Genomic DNA, 16,606 nt, shown 5'->3' on the forward strand with positions numbered 1-16,606 from the left:
CCTGATGAGTACCATATGAAGTAATCCTGATAAGGATCTCATAAGGCACTTCTGAGCGATACCAAATGAGGTAATACAAACCAGAAAGAAAATCTTATCAGGAATATGCTAGGTAATCATGATTAGAGCAGTCCAAGGCTATCCTGATGAGTACCATATGAAGTAATCCTGATAAGGATCTCATAAGGCACTTCTGAGCAATACCAAATAAGGTAATACAAACCAGAAAGAAAATCTTATCAGGAATATGCTAGGTTATCATGATTACAGCTGTTCAAGGCTATCCTGATGAGTACCATATGAAGTAATCCTGATAAGGATCTCATAAGGCACTTCTGAGCAATACCAAATAAGGTAATACAAACCAGAAAGAAAATCTTATCAGGAATATGCTAGGTTATCATGATTACAGCTGTTCAAGGCTATCCTGATGAGTACCATATGAAGTAATCCTGATAAGGATCTCATAAGGCACTTCTGAGCAATACCAAATAAGGTAATACAAACCAGAAAGAAAATCTTATCAGGAATATGCTAGGTTATCATGATTACAGCTGTTCAAGGCTATCCTGATGAGTACCATATGAAGTAATCCTGATAAGGATCTCATAAGGCACTACCGAGCAGGACCAAATAAGGTAATCCTGATAAGAACCATTTAAGTTAAACCTGATCAGGAACTCATTAGTGATCTGTGTTACATTCTCATCAAGCACTTGTCGGGTTATCCTGATATACAGTTTCGGAATAACTTGATAAAGTCCTTGGATCCTCACAAAAAATTCAACACTAACCCATACAAACCAGAAAGAAAATCTAATCAGGAATATGCTAGGTAATCATGATTAGAGCAGTCCAAGGCTATCCTGATGAGTACCATGTGAAGTAATCCTGATAGAAACCTTATAATGTAATCCTGATAAGGATCTCTTAGGGCACTTCCGAGCAGGACCAAATAAGGTAATCCTTAAAAGAACCATATAAGTTAAACCTGATCAGGACCTCATTAGTGATCTGCGTCACATTCTCATCAAGTCCTTGTTGAGTTATCCTGATGTATACCTTACCAGGTTGGTTATAGGGTACTCACAAAAAATTCTGGTCGTTTCGGTTGTTTTTTTTTGTGATTTCTGCTCGAGTTAAGTATTTATTCGTTGAACTGAGGTTTCTTATATTGAGGTTACGTAGGTCTAAAATTCGTTATAAACAGGTAAACAAATTGTTCACCCCATCGTTACGTAGGACATAAATCGCATACTATGCGATTAAGAATCATACATTGGTGGGAAGGTTTTGGGTTGACAAAATTCAAGGGTTTACGAATAATTTTTTAAATCGAGGAAGTTTTAGAATGCTTTTTTGGCAAAGTTAATATTTGTTTTTCTTTTTGCGAATATTGGTTAATTTTTACACTGTACATACAATAACACTCCTTCGGAAGGTATCTCTATGAAATATTATAGAAATAACATAAATTTAGACGTGCAATTACATGCAAATTAACTCGTTCAGCAACGTTCATACATAGTACAAAGTGTCAACTTTCACATTCACCTGATCGTTGTAAAACACCATAGAATAAACATTTACATCTTTACTAGTGCTACAACTTCGAAGGACAAATTAAAATTGAAATTTCACTTTGCCAGAGTGTAAATTATTTAAGTCATTTCACGATAGATAACGCAATAAATTTTTGACCCATCTTATCATAAAACAAATAAACTATAAGTGTTTTTCGAAAACAATGATCAGTGTTTTTGATCTTTGTCAAAATGTATGACACGTTCGTAAATGTCAAAGTAATTTAGATATCTTTGAATCGTTTTGATGTGAGACAGTTAGAGAAACTTCCTAACCAACCTTGGTTGATCATTAAAATATATTAGAAAAACAAACAAGGCAAGTGTTCAATCTTGTACAAAGAGATAAAACTATTCCATAACATGCAACGTATTACTTGTCTACTGGATTTGAGCAATGAGTTTTATTTGATGATCTAAAATGTAAAAGCATTCGCACTCCCCAAATCAACCACAACAAGTAGTGCTGACCCGGGTTTACTACTCCAAATGACTCTTCTGTGTATTTGGTGCAGTATATGTGACATTATACCGGAATCTAGATAATGCATATCCCTATTTTGAGTAATTGCAGTTCTGTACTGTTCTGTACTGTTCTGTATTCTTCTATACTGTTCTGTACCGTTCTGTACCGTTCTGTACCGTTCTGTACCGTTCTGTACCGTTCTGTACCGTTCTGTACTGTTCTGTACCGTTCTGTACCGTTCTGTACCGTTCTGTACCGTTCTGTACCGTTCTGTACCGTTCTGTACCGTTCTGTACCGTTCTGTACCGTTCTGTACCGTTCTGTACCGTTCTGTACTGTTCTGTACTGTTCTGTACTGTTCTGTAACGTTCTGTACTGTTCTGTAACGTTCTGTACCGTTCTGTACCGTTCTGTACCGTTCTGTACCGTTCTGTACCGTTCTGTACTGTTCTGTACCGTTCTGTACTGTTCTGTACCGTTCTGTACTGTTCTGTACCGTTCTGTACTGTTCTGTACTGTTCTGTACTGTTCTGTAACGTTCTGTACCGTTCTGTACCGTTCTGTACCGTTCTGTACTGTTCTGTACCGTTCTGTACCGTTCTGTACTGTTCTGTACCGTTCTGTACTGTTCTGTACCGTTCTGTACTGTCCTGTACTGTTCTGTACTGTTCTGTACTGTTCTGTACCGTTCTGTACTGTTCTGTACTGTCCTGTACTGTTCTGTACCGTTCTGTACCGTTTTGTACTGTTCTCTACTGTTCAAAAGGAACTTGAGGCGTCGTTCTGCACTGTTCAAGAAAAACTTTTTGAGCAATTGGATCAAGTGATCGAGAGATTCTTTTCAGAAAAGACTTTCTTCTGCAGTGATCAAGAGAAGCCTAAGGAGTCTTTCTGCACTGTAACCTAAGGCGTTGTTCTGTACTGTTCAATAGGAACCTAAAGTGTTGTTTTGCACTGTCCAAGAAGAACTTTTAGATTTAGAGCAATTGGTTCAAGTGATCAAGAAAAGACTTTGTTTCGCAAAGATCAAGAGGCGTCGTTCTGCATTGACCAAGAGAAGCCTAAGGAGTCGTTTTGCACTGTTCAAAAAGAACCTAAGGCGCTTTTCTCTACAGTTCAAGAGGAACCTTTTGAGCAATTGGAACCAATGATCAAGATCTTGTTAACAGAAAAACCTAGAAAAAAATTTATGAATTACTCTATGAATTACGTACATATCGTGGCAATTCTCTTTTGTACTCTTTCCTTGCAAAAAAATTGAGTTATTTGCATCTCATTTTAAAAAAAAATTGACAACGAATGAATGATAGATAAACAAAAGGAACGTGCTTTGTAATATTAGCCACAACAAGAAACGAGAGACAAGCTGACTGGCAAGTGTAATAATATATCTAGTAAACATCCAATTCTATTGATATGACGCAATTGCAACCGGCCTTCGATTAAATTCGTTCTTCGAGTGCAGAAATAGGTGCGCCGCACACCTTAACGAGGCGGTGCCGATTTTTCAGGTATTTTTCCTTTGTGTCTCACAATTTCCGAACGGCAATCGTTTCCGTGGAACTTAAAAGATTGATTACTACAATTTTTTCTTTAATAGATATTCCATAGTCAATTTAATATTGATTTAAGTGTGAGAAAATGATACCACGTCGAGTGTCGTTTTAAATATGCGCTATAAAAGACAAAACGATGCTTCTAAAAGTTATAGTTACGATGACGGAGAATCGTAAGTTGAGGAGACGTTGGTTCGTGAGGCGTGTCATCTTCCACTACCGGGTATCGTGCCTTATTCTTATAGACCGCGTTTCCGGTGCTTCTGAAATTCCGAATCGTGAATCCACTATCGAATAGTAAGAAAATTATAGTCTCATTTGATTGTATGATCAATTAGACTATTTCAACTGATATCCAAGTGCTAATTTAATTAAACAATTAATTAAACGCTTCAAAACAATCGACTTTATTAATAATAGAAAACAAACAGATCGAGAGAAGTGAAAAAATCGTGTTGGAAATAAAAGTTTGTGTGAGACGATCCAGCATTTAACACGTCGACTGCCAAGGCAAAGTTATCACTGATAATACCTGGCCTGACATAGAGATGGCGGTAGTTGTTTGAAAAATTACAGTTTAATTAACGTTTTCAGTGAATTTATAAATGATGTTTTCATTTGAAAGGTCTTAGTTCAACCAATACAAAACCTGAACTGGATTTTACTCTGAGTGAGACAATGAAATATCGGATGGCACAGTTTAAACGAGACTGTACGAAATGCGAAGATCAGCAGCGCAGTGTTCGACGAAATGAGGTCAGAAATCTTGAAGGAAATCCTCAGAGCGGTACTGAATGTGTAAAATTTTACTACCTCCCTTGTATAAATAGTTATTGACCAAATTTAAAAACCGTAAACGTCTTACCAAGAAAATAATCATCTTTCGATATTGCTTCGCAGAACAATCGACATCTTATTTTCTTTTCTCATTCTTCTGTGAATAGTTTTTTTTTTTTATTTCGATCGACTTCCTTGATGTAATCTAAATTAGTATAATCATAATAAACTGTTTGGTTATACATTCAACGGTAGTAGGAATAACCGCTAGATATGCATTACATGTAATAATAAATAAAAAAGAAATAAACTGAATCGTATTTCTCCACTTTTTTGACACATCAATGTGAATAAGATCGTACTATAAAATAGGCGAATTTCGCTTTTTTTTTTCTTATTTACGATTAAATCAATATATTATGAAAGTTAGTCCAAAAATAAATGCGAGAAAAGAAAATTCCGGATGTGAAATATGAAGATTTGAACCGAAACACTTTCAGTTGATCGAGAAGGTTGAATTTCAATATAAATTAATAAAAATACACAACTTTACACTAAATTATTATAAACAATTACGAAGGTAAGTCTGTTCTGAACTTATCTTCATAAAATATTATACTAGTGGACCCGTGGTGCTCCGCAGCTATGACTATGTGGATAATTATAGGTTATGTTGTCAAAAGGATGAAAGAAATTAAAAAAATCAACCATCATTTTTACCTTGTTAACAATAGAATACATTTTGTAATTTTACAATACGAGAAGTACTTAGTCCAACAAAGAAAACCCGAAAATTTTGATTGATTTTCAATGGAATGTCCTTTCAGCTCCATAAACTTTTTCCAGCGATGTTCAATAAGTTCGTTATATAATGAAAGTCGTCATAATATCAATTAATTGCCGACATCTTCTTTATTATTGGAAAATCTTTGACCACCGAGCTATAAAAAATAATCCGAGGGGGCTAAATCTAGCTAATACTGTGTATGATGTAGCAATTCATTGATATTGGCCATTGTCTTGATGAAACAACACTTTTTTGATTGATTTCTTTCCTCAAACGTTGCAAAAATTTCACATAACACTTGCCTTTGATAATTTTTTGTTTTTCAAGATGGTCAATGACAATTATCCCACGCGCTTCCTAAAAACACCGACGCCATGACCTTGCCTACATATGGAACGATCTTTGCTTTCTTTGGAGCTGGTTATGTTCCATTGTGGTTCCAGTCGACGATCATCCAGTACCAATTTCTGGGTTTTCTTCAACTTTTCCGGAGTCGTCACCACATTTGGTCAACCAATATTTTACCATTGATACCGAAGATGCAGTCTTATCCAAAGTAGAATCCAATTCAGCTTATATATTGGTTAAGACCTTTCAAATGAAAGTTTTAGTTACAAATTCATTGAAAACGTTCACTGCTAAACAACGTGGTGGTGAAAAAAAGTTTGAATTGCACCCTCATACAATAGAATACATTTTGTAATTTTACGATACGAGAAGTACTTAGTCCAACAAAGAAAACACGAAAATTTTGATTGATTTTCAACGGAATGTCCTTTCAGCTCCATAAACTTTTTCCAGCGATGTTCAATAAGTTCGTTATATAATGAAAGTCGTCATAATATCAATTAATTGCCGACATCTTCTTTATTATTGGAAAATCTTTGACCACCGAGCTATAAAAAATAATCCGAGGGGGCTAAATCTAGCTAATACTGTGTATGATGTAGCAATTCATTGATATTGGCCATTGTCTTGATGAAACAACACTTTTTTGATTGATTTCTTTCCTCAAACGTTGCAAAAATTTCACATAACACTTGCCTTTGATAATTTTTTGTTTTTCAAGATAGTCAATGACAATTATCCCACGCGCTTCCTAAAAACACCGACGCCATGACCTTGCCTACATATGGAACGATCTTTGCTTTCTTTGGAGCTGGTTTTGTTCCATTGTGGTTCCAGTCGACGATCATCCAGTACCAATTTCTGGGTTTTCTTCAACTTTTCCGGAGTCGTCACCACATTTGGTCAACCAATATTTTACTATTGATAACGATGATGCAGTCTTATCCAAAGTAGAATCCAATTCAGCTTATATATTGGTTAAGACCTTTCAAATGAAAGTTTTAGTTACAAATTCATTGAAAACGTTCACTGCTAAACAACGTGGTGGTGAAAAAAAGTTTGAATTGCACCCTCATACACTGTTTTTCCTTGATTTAGCCCCCTCGAATTATTTTCAGTTCCTAGACTTTTTTTGATTTCTTTCTGTGACCATTCTCGTAGTTGTATATATTTATTCACTTTAATAACTGATTTTGTGTTAAAAATTCTTCATAATTGGTAGATGAAACAATCCATTTCGTAATAAATTGAGCTCTAGTAAAAATATTCAGTTTAATACTATCAATTTCTATTCCATTAACATCGGATTACATTTCTATTGTTTTAGCAATATATTTTATAAAGTCTTCAATTACGTATCAAGGTTCAATTGTGTTTAGTTTCAATACAACTTTCAGCAATAAATCAATCAGTAACGAATAGAAAAATAAAATAAGAAATAACAAAAAAAAAACCAGCTGATGCGAACGCTTAAGTTGTTGCTCTTCATATCAATGATCTAATCCCCCCGAAAGTTATACGCGTTGTATGCGGGGAAAACTTTCTAAAAAATTGTATAATCACGTCGATTTCTCAAAAAAAATACATACGAGGAATATTTAAAAAGTTTCTTATTGAACAAACTAACAAACATTTTATTTTCCAGGCAATAGTCTCTCGGGGTCAGATCTGGCGAATATGGTGAGTGGTTGCATCACTAATTTAGAAATGTTTCTTCAAAAACTGTCCAAATAATGCGCTGTACTACTCAAATCATGAATGTAGCGAATAGTTCTTTTTTGAAGATAAATTCGAAACTTCTAGACCGTCAGTAAGGCAAACCACGGGATTCGAAGAAACTTTGGGGATCGTATTTAGTCATTGTTGAGTTTTAGAGGTTGTTAATTCCCTTTGTAGGATATAAAGAATTTTTTTCAGTGTTAGCAACAGACCAGGAATTTGCCGCTTGTATATCTGGACCCATCCAGATTATACTGGTGTCTTCCGCTAATAAATTCATCATTAATTCGTAAGTATGTGACGTCATTAATGAATACCAGGAAAAGAATTGGAATTTATAAGGTAGGAAACCAAATTGTTGAGATTTCAAGATTTTTATGTTAGAAATAAAAAGGCAATAAACGATTTTTTATTAGTTTTCCAATTATCTTCGATAACATTGGTAATGTTTTCAATATCTGCTACACATGAAGAAAGTAATGAAGTACCTGATTATTTTTAATTATATCCCGATGACTTCTGTTTCGAAAATACGATCCAAATTATTGGTAGGTGGTTTAGAAAAGCCAAAATAATTTATTTTAGCTAAAAGTTTATTACGTATGATCAAAGGTATCGAAAGCTTTGCTAAAATCACGAAGCGACAAGCAGATAACCTCTTCTAAGTTTTCTCCGGACCTCAAGTCATTAACGAATTTCATTAAACTTGTTAACGTACTCAAAAATTTCCTATGACTTGAGTGATTACCAGCTGGACAAACTCGCTTATTTGGCTTAATATAAAACTTTCTATGATTTTGGCTACCACCGGTTAAATGCTTGTTGGTCTTTGGATGCGAATTTTTTAGAAAAAGAATTAGAAAACCCATGGCAAAGGTGTGGAAGAGATTTGATATTAAACGGAGTGGGATACAGAAAAAGTAATTAGTCTAGAGAAAAACTTATATAATATATCTCAATGTAGGTTGCGTAATTAATCGGTTTGAACCAGAATAAAGACGATATAACCGGCTTTTCAATTATAGTTGCCGTTTGTTTATAAAAAAAAATATTATTACTCACTTTATTTATGTTTTGACTGGGGTGGAAGTCTCATAGAAATCACGTACCTGCAAAAGAAAACATATTTTAGTAAAATTTTATGCGTGTGTTCATTTTGCAATGATTTATGAGCTTGTCGAGAGTTTTTTTTTCTAGAAGCGAATATAATTGAGCACGGAATAACAATTTCAAGCTGATGTATTTGAAGGATCGTTAAAAATAATGTCTCTATTCGGCGAGAAATTGTTTATTTTATAACCGCGCGTGAATGTGTGTCAAGATACGCGAATTTTGTTGCAACAGTCACAATATTTAGTTCAATTTAACCACCTTTGTCGATAGATATTTTTAATCAAGGGCTTAATTTGTATATAAACCGTTTCAATGAATTCCTAAAGTTCGAAACAATTGTCCATACCGATTGAGGTACCTCCTTCGCTCAATCAACTGACACGAGCGATTGCTCAATTATGCGGTATCCAGCACGAACAAATCTTCATGACAGTCAAACTTTCATGCAATATAGCATGTATGCGAATGGAATTAATGCCCAAGGATGCCTCAATCTCACGGTACGCTAATTGACGATCTGGCAATATCATCTGGCAATATTACTTGGCACAATAGCCGATTTTGGACGACCTATCATGTTTGAATTCGGAAAACCGGCGAGAACTGGTAGCTAGAGATGGTATTTCATCACCAAATGTCGAAGAGAGTTGATCGGCACACCGCTGGTGGTTTAATCAACGTCGAAAGTCATAAATTTGTATTAGCTCAGATGCATTTATCAAAATTTTGGGAAATATTTAAATTATTCTGTAATAATATTTAAAATGACTGTACTAAATTTTGCATCAGAATATAGAGTATAATTTGAATAGGTAAACAACAAAATGATTATGTCATATTAAACGGTTATCTTTACCATCATATTTCTATATTGTTATGATATATTACCATCAGATGACTTTTACGTAGATGCGGCCGCGAGTTTGATCACTTCAATGCAAACAGAAGAAACAAAAAAAAAAACAAACAAACGAAAGTAAATAAGAGTTAAATTGGATGGCGACTGAACAGATTGATCTAAAGTGAACTATCAGTGGCGGGGTATGGAACAAGATAACTTTAAAGTCAAATTTCGAGACATAATTAAATTTCGAAATATCGTACGCACACCAGAGGTAGATACCAAATGGAAGGACCAGCAAAACTATATCATTTGTCAACCTTATATAAATAAATGGGCATAAATGATAAGGCTACTCAAGCGAAGAGACCAGAGTCTGCCGTTTCCAGAAAGTACCGTTAATATCAAGAGATTGGTAACCTGACAGCACATCTTTGAGACATTGAGCCCTCACTGGTGTTCAAGAGCTCAGAAAACCACGACTAGTGACTAGACAGTCAGAAGAAGACTTAAAGCAGCTGATCTTGAGCCAAAAAAACCAGCTACTGGTCCCAAATTAGTCCCGAAGAACACGTTAATTGGACTGACGAACAATGAATCTTCATTTTGTTTTCAAATCAAAGCAAATTGGAACTTGCTGGTAGCGATACAAGAGGATGAGTCTACAGAAGACATGAAAAAATAATTGCTCATAATCCTCAAAAAACGTGGCATTTGGATGAGGTTTGGGTGGGCATATCCTAGGATGCAAAGTAAAATTGGTTTTTATTGAATTAAGAGAAAAGTTTGGGCTAGAATTGATGCTCAATACGGTGCTCACTGAGGAATGGGATAGCATCGAGTGAATGAACCCATTCGATCCATTCAAAAGCGATTGGAAGCTGTAGTTAGTGCCAAAAAAGAGAGGAAACCAATGATTGATTAATTGTTTCGGGTTGGGATATCCAAGGATGCAAAAACAAAATTGGTTTTTATTGAATTAAGAGAAAAGTTTGGGCTAGAATTGATGCTCAATACGGTGCTCACTGAGGAATGGGATAGCATCGAGTGAATGAACCCATTCGATCCATTCAAAAGCGATTGGAAGCTGTAGTTAGTGCCAAAAAAGAGAGGAAACCAATGATTGATTAATTGTTTCGGGTTGGGATATCCAAGGATGCAAAAACAAAATTGGTTTTTATTGAATTAAGAGAAAAGTTTGGGCTAGAATTGATGCTCAATACGGTGCTCACTGAGGAATGGGATAGCATCGAGTGAATGAACCCATTCGATCCATTTAAAAGCGATTGGAAGCTGTGGTTAGTGCTAAAAGAGAGTAAACCAATTATTGATTAATTGTTTCGGGTTGGAATATCCAAGGATGCAAAAACAAAATTGGTTTTTATTGAATTAAGAGAAAAGTTTGGGCTAGAATTGATGCTCAATACGGTGCTCACTGAGGAATGGGATAGCATCGAGTGAATGAACCCATTCGATCCATTCAAAAGCGATTGGAAGCTGTAGTTAGTGCCAAAAAAGAGAGGAAACCAATGATTGATTAATTGTTTCGGGTTGGAATATCCAAGGATGCAAAGTAAAATTGGTTTTTATTGAATTAAGAGAAAAGTTTGGGCTAGAATTGATGCTCAATACGGTGCTCACTGAGGAATGGAATAGCATCGAGTGAATGAACCCATTCGATCCATTCAAAAGCGATTGGAAGCTGTAGTTAGTGCCAAAAAAGAGAGGAAACCAATGATTGATTAATTGTTTCGGGTTGGAATATCCAAGGATGCAAAGTAAAATTGGTTTTTATTGAATTAAGAGAAAAGTTTGGGCTAGAATTGATGCTCAATACGGTGCTCACTGAGGAATGGAATAGCATCGAGTGAATGAACCCATTCGATCCATTCAAAAGCGATTGGAAGCTGTAGTTAGTGCCAAAAAAGAGAGGAAACCAATGATTGATTAATTGTTTCGGGTTGGAATATCCAAGGATGCAAAGTAAAATTGGTTTTTATTGAATTAAGAGAAAAGTTTGGGCTAGAATTGATGCTCAATACGGTGCTCACTGAGGAATGGGATAGCATCGAGTGAATGAACCCATTCGATCCATTCAAAAGCGATTGGAAGCTGTAGTTAGTGCCAAAAAAGAGAGGAAACCAATGATTGATTAATTGTTTCGGGTTGGAATATCCAAGGATGCAAAGTAAAATTGGTTTTTATTGAATTAAGAGAAAAGTTTGGGCTAGAATTGATGCTCAATACGGTGCTCACTGAGGAATGGGATAGCATCGAGTGAATGAACCCATTCGATCCATTCAAAAGCGATTGGAAGCTGTAGTTAGTGCCAAAAAAGAGAGGAAACCAATGATTGATTAATTGTTTCGGGTTGGAATATCCAAGGATGCAAAGTAAAATTGGTTTTTATTGAATTAAGAGAAAAGTTTGGGCTAGAATTGATGCTCAATACGGTGCTCACTGAGGAATGGAATAGCATCGAGTGAATGAACCCATTCGATCCATTCAAAAGCGATTGGAAGCTGTAGTTAGTGCCAAAAAAGAGAGGAAACCAATGATTGATTAATTGTTTCGGGTTGGAATATCCAAGGATGCAAAGTAAAATTGGTTTTTATTGAATTAAGAGAAAAGTTTGGGCTAGAATTGATGCTCAATACGGTGCTCACTGAGGAATGGGATAGCATCGAGTGAATGAACCCATTCGATCCATTCAAAAGCGATTGGAAGCTGTAGTTAGTGCCAAAAAAGAGAGGAAACCAATGATTGATTAATTGTTTCGGGTTGGGATATCCAAGGATGCAAAAACAAAATTGGTTTTTATTGAATTAAGAGAAAAGTTTGGGCTAGAATTGATGCTCAATACGGTGCTCACTGAGGAATGGGATAGCATCGAGTGAATGAACCCATTCGATCCATTCAAAAGCGATTGGAAGCTGTAGTTAGTGCCAAAAAAGAGAGGAAACCAATGATTGATTAATTGTTTCGGGTTGGGATATCCAAGGATGCAAAAACAAAATTGGTTTTTATTGAATTAAGAGAAAAGTTTGGGCTAGAATTGATGCTCAATACGGTGCTCACTGAGGAATGGGATAGCATCGAGTGAATGAACCCATTCGATCCATTCAAAAGCGATTGGAAGCTGTAGTTAGTGCCAAAAAAGAGAGGAAACCAATGATTGATTAATTGTTTCGGGTTGGGATATCCAAGGATGCAAAAACAAAATTGGTTTTTATTGAATTAAGAGAAAAGTTTGGGCTAGAATTGATGCTCAATACGGTGCTCACTGAGGAATGGGATAGCATCGAGTGAATGAACCCATTCGATCCATTCAAAAGCGATTGGAAGCTGTAGTTAGTGCCAAAAAAGAGAGGAAACCAATGATTGATTAATTGTTTCGGGTTGGGATATCCAAGGATGCAAAAACAAAATTGGTTTTTATTGAATTAAGAGAAAAGTTTGGGCTAGAATTGATGCTCAATACGGTGCTCACTGAGGAATGGGATAGCATCGAGTGAATGAACCCATTCGATCCATTCAAAAGCGATTGGAAGCTGTAGTTAGTGCCAAAAAAGAGAGGAAACCAATGATTGATTAATTGTTTCGGGTTGGGATATCCAAGGATGCAAAAACAAAATTGGTTTTTATTGAATTAAGAGAAAAGTTTGGGCTAGAATTGATGCTCAATACGGTGCTCACTGAGGAATGGGATAGCATCGAGTGAATGAACCCATTCGATCCATTCAAAAGCGATTGGAAGCTGTAGTTAGTGCCAAAAAAGAGAGGAAACCAATGATTGATTAATTGTTTCGGGTTGGGATATCCAAGGATGCAAAAACAAAATTGGTTTTTATTGAATTAAGAGAAAAGTTTGGGCTAGAATTGATGCTCAATACGGTGCTCACTGAGGAATGGGATAGCATCGAGTGAATGAACCCATTCGATCCATTCAAAAGCGATTGGAAGCTGTAGTTAGTGCCAAAAAAGAGAGGAAACCAATGATTGATTAATTGTTTCGGGTTGGGATATCCAAGGATGCAAAAACAAAATTGGTTTTTATTGAATTAAGAGAAAAGTTTGGGCTAGAATTGATGCTCAATACGGTGCTCACTGAGGAATGGGATAGCATCGAGTGAATGAACCCATTCGATCCATTTAAAAGCGATTGGAAGCTGTGGTTAGTGCTAAAAGAGAGTAAACCAATTATTGATTAATTGTTTCGGGTTGGAATATCCAAGGATGCAAAAACAAAATTGGTTTTTATTGAATTAAGAGAAAAGTTTGGGCTAGAATTGATGCTCAATACGGTGCTCACTGAGGAATGGGATAGCATCGAGTGAATGAACCCATTCGATCCATTCAAAAGCGATTGGAAGCTGTAGTTAGTGCCAAAAAAGAGAGGAAACCAATGATTGATTAATTGTTTCGGGTTGGAATATCCAAGGATGCAAAGTAAAATTGGTTTTTATTGAATTAAGAGAAAAGTTTGGGCTAGAATTGATGCTCAATACGGTGCTCACTGAGGAATGGAATAGCATCGAGTGAATGAACCCATTCGATCCATTCAAAAGCGATTGGAAGCTGTAGTTAGTGCCAAAAAAGAGAGGAAACCAATGATTGATTAATTGTTTCGGGTTGGAATATCCAAGGATGCAAAGTAAAATTGGTTTTTATTGAATTAAGAGAAAAGTTTGGGCTAGAATTGATGCTCAATACGGTGCTCACTGAGGAATGGGATAGCATCGAGTGAATGAACCCATTCGATCCATTCAAAAGCGATTGGAAGCTGTAGTTAGTGCCAAAAAAGAGAGGAAACCAATGATTGATTAATTGTTTCGGGTTGGAATATCCAAGGATGCAAAAACAAAATTGGTTTTTATTGAATTAAGAGAAAAGTTTGGGCTAGAATTGATCCTCAAAACGTTGCTAATATAGGAATAGGATAGCATCGAGTAAATGAACCCATTCGATCCATTTAAAAGCGATTGGAAGCTGTGGTTAGTGCTAAAAGAGAGTAAACCAATTATTGATTAATTGTTTCGGGTTGGAATATCCAAGGATGCAAAAACAAAATTGGTTTTTATTGAATTAAGAGAAAAGTTTGGGCTAGAATTGATGCTCAATACGGTGCTCACTGAGGAATGGGATAGCATCGAGTGAATGAACCCATTCGATCCATTCAAAAGCGATTGGAAGCTGTGGTTAGTGCTAAAAGAGAGTAAACCAATTATTGATTAATTGTTTCGGGTTGGAATATCCAAGGATGCAAAGTAAAATTGGTTTTTATTGAATTAAGAGAAAAGTTTGGGCTAGAATTGATGCTCAATACGGTGCTCACTGAGGAATGGGATAGCATCGAGTGAATGAACCCATTCGATCCATTTAAAAGCGATTGGAAGCTGTAGTTAGTGCCAAAAAAGAGAGGAAACCAATGATTGATTAATTGTTTCGGGTTGGAATATCCAAGGATGCAAAAACAAAATTGGTTTTTATTGAATTAAGAGAAAAGTTTGGGCTAGAATTGATGCTCAATACGGTGCTCACTGAAGAATGGGATAGCATCGAGTGAATGAACCCATTCGATCCATTCAAAAGCGATTGGAAGCTGTAGTTAGTGCCAAAAAAGAGAGGAAACCAATGATTGATTAATTGTTTCGGGTTGGAATATCCAAGGATGCAAAAACAAAATTGGTTTTTATTGAATTAAGAGAAAAGTTTGGGCTAGAATTGATGCTCAATACGGTGCTCACTGAGGAATGGGATAGCATCGAGTGAATGAACCCATTCGATCCATTCAAAAGCGATTGGAAGCTGTAGTTAGTGCCAAAAAAGAGAGGAAACCAATGATTGATTAATTGTTTCGGGTTGGAATATCCAAGGATGCAAAGTAAAATTGGTTTTTATTGAATTAAGAGAAAAGTTTGGGCTAGAATTGATGCTCAATACGGTGCTCACTGAGGAATGGGATAGCATCGAGTGAATGAACCCATTCGATCCATTTAAAAGCGATTGGAAGCTGTAGTTAGTGCCAAAAAAGAGAGGAAACCAATGATTGATTAATTGTTTCGGGTTGGAATATCCAAGGATGCAAAAACAAAATTGGTTTTTATTGAATTAAGAGAAAAGTTTGGGCTAGAATTGATGCTCAATACGGTGCTCACTGAGGAATGGGATAGCATCGAGTGAATGAACCCATTCGATCCATTCAAAAGCGATTGGAAGCTGTAGTTAGTGCCAAAAAAGAGAGGAAACCAATGATTGATTAATTGTTTCGGGTTGGAATATCCAAGGATGCAAAAACAAAATTGGTTTTTATTGAATTAAGAGAAAAGTTTGGGCTAGAATTGATGCTCAATACGGTGCTCACTGAGGAATGGGATAGCATCGAGTGAATGAACCCATTCGATCCATTCAAAAGCGATTGGAAGCTGTGGTTAGTGCTAAAAGAGAGTAAACCAATTATTGATTAATTGTTTCGGGTTGGAATATCCAAGGATGCAAAAACAAAATTGGTTTTTATTGAATTAAGAGAAAAGTTTGGGCTAGAATTGATGCTCAATACGGTGCTCACTGAGGAATGGGATAGCATCGAGTGAATGAACCCATTCGATCCATTCAAAAGCGATTGGAAGCTGTGGTTAGTGCTAAAAGAGAGTAAACCAATGATTGATTAATTGTTTCGGGTTGGAATATCCAAGGATGCAAAAACAAAATTGGTTTTTATTGAATTAAGAGAAAAGTTTGGGCTAGAATTGATGCTCAATACGGTGCTCACTGAGGAATGGGATAGCATCGAGTGAATGAACCCATTCGATCCATTCAAAAGCGATTGGAAGCTGTAGTTAGTGCCAAAAAAGAGAGGAAACCAATGATTGATTAATTGTTTCGGGTTGGAATATCCAAGGATGCAAAAACAAAATTGGTTTTTATTGAATTAAGAGAAAAGTTTGGGCTAGAATTGATCCTCAAAACGTTGCTAATATAGGAATAGGATAGCATCGAGTAAATGAACCCATTCGATCCATTTAAAAGCGATTGGAAGCTGTGGTTAGTGCTAAAAGAGAGTAAACCAATTATTGATTAATTGTAAATAAATTTCCTTTTCATTTGATATTTTTTCTTCGCTAAAATTAAATCAATCACAACATAGACCTCTCATTATAACGCTAAGACTTTGAGACTCTAAAATAAGGGAAAGAAAGGAAGTTACAAATACGAATGTACATCTCAGTATTTTCTTATACAAAAATCTTTATTATTATAACTTTGAAGACATTGTTTGACGGACTGGCATCCTAAACAATGTCATTCGTCCATGCCACTGGTGCTTAAATACCACCGCTGGTGCTTAAGTACCAGTAGTCGGTTCTAGTTAGAATTTTTAGCACATTGCGCAGATAATGTCGTATTATTCAAGAA

The sequence above is a fragment of the Diorhabda sublineata genome, chromosome 1, assembly GCF_026230105.1.
Source record: "Diorhabda sublineata isolate icDioSubl1.1 chromosome 1, icDioSubl1.1, whole genome shotgun sequence".
Classification (NCBI taxonomy): Eukaryota; Metazoa; Arthropoda; class Insecta; order Coleoptera; family Chrysomelidae; genus Diorhabda; species Diorhabda sublineata.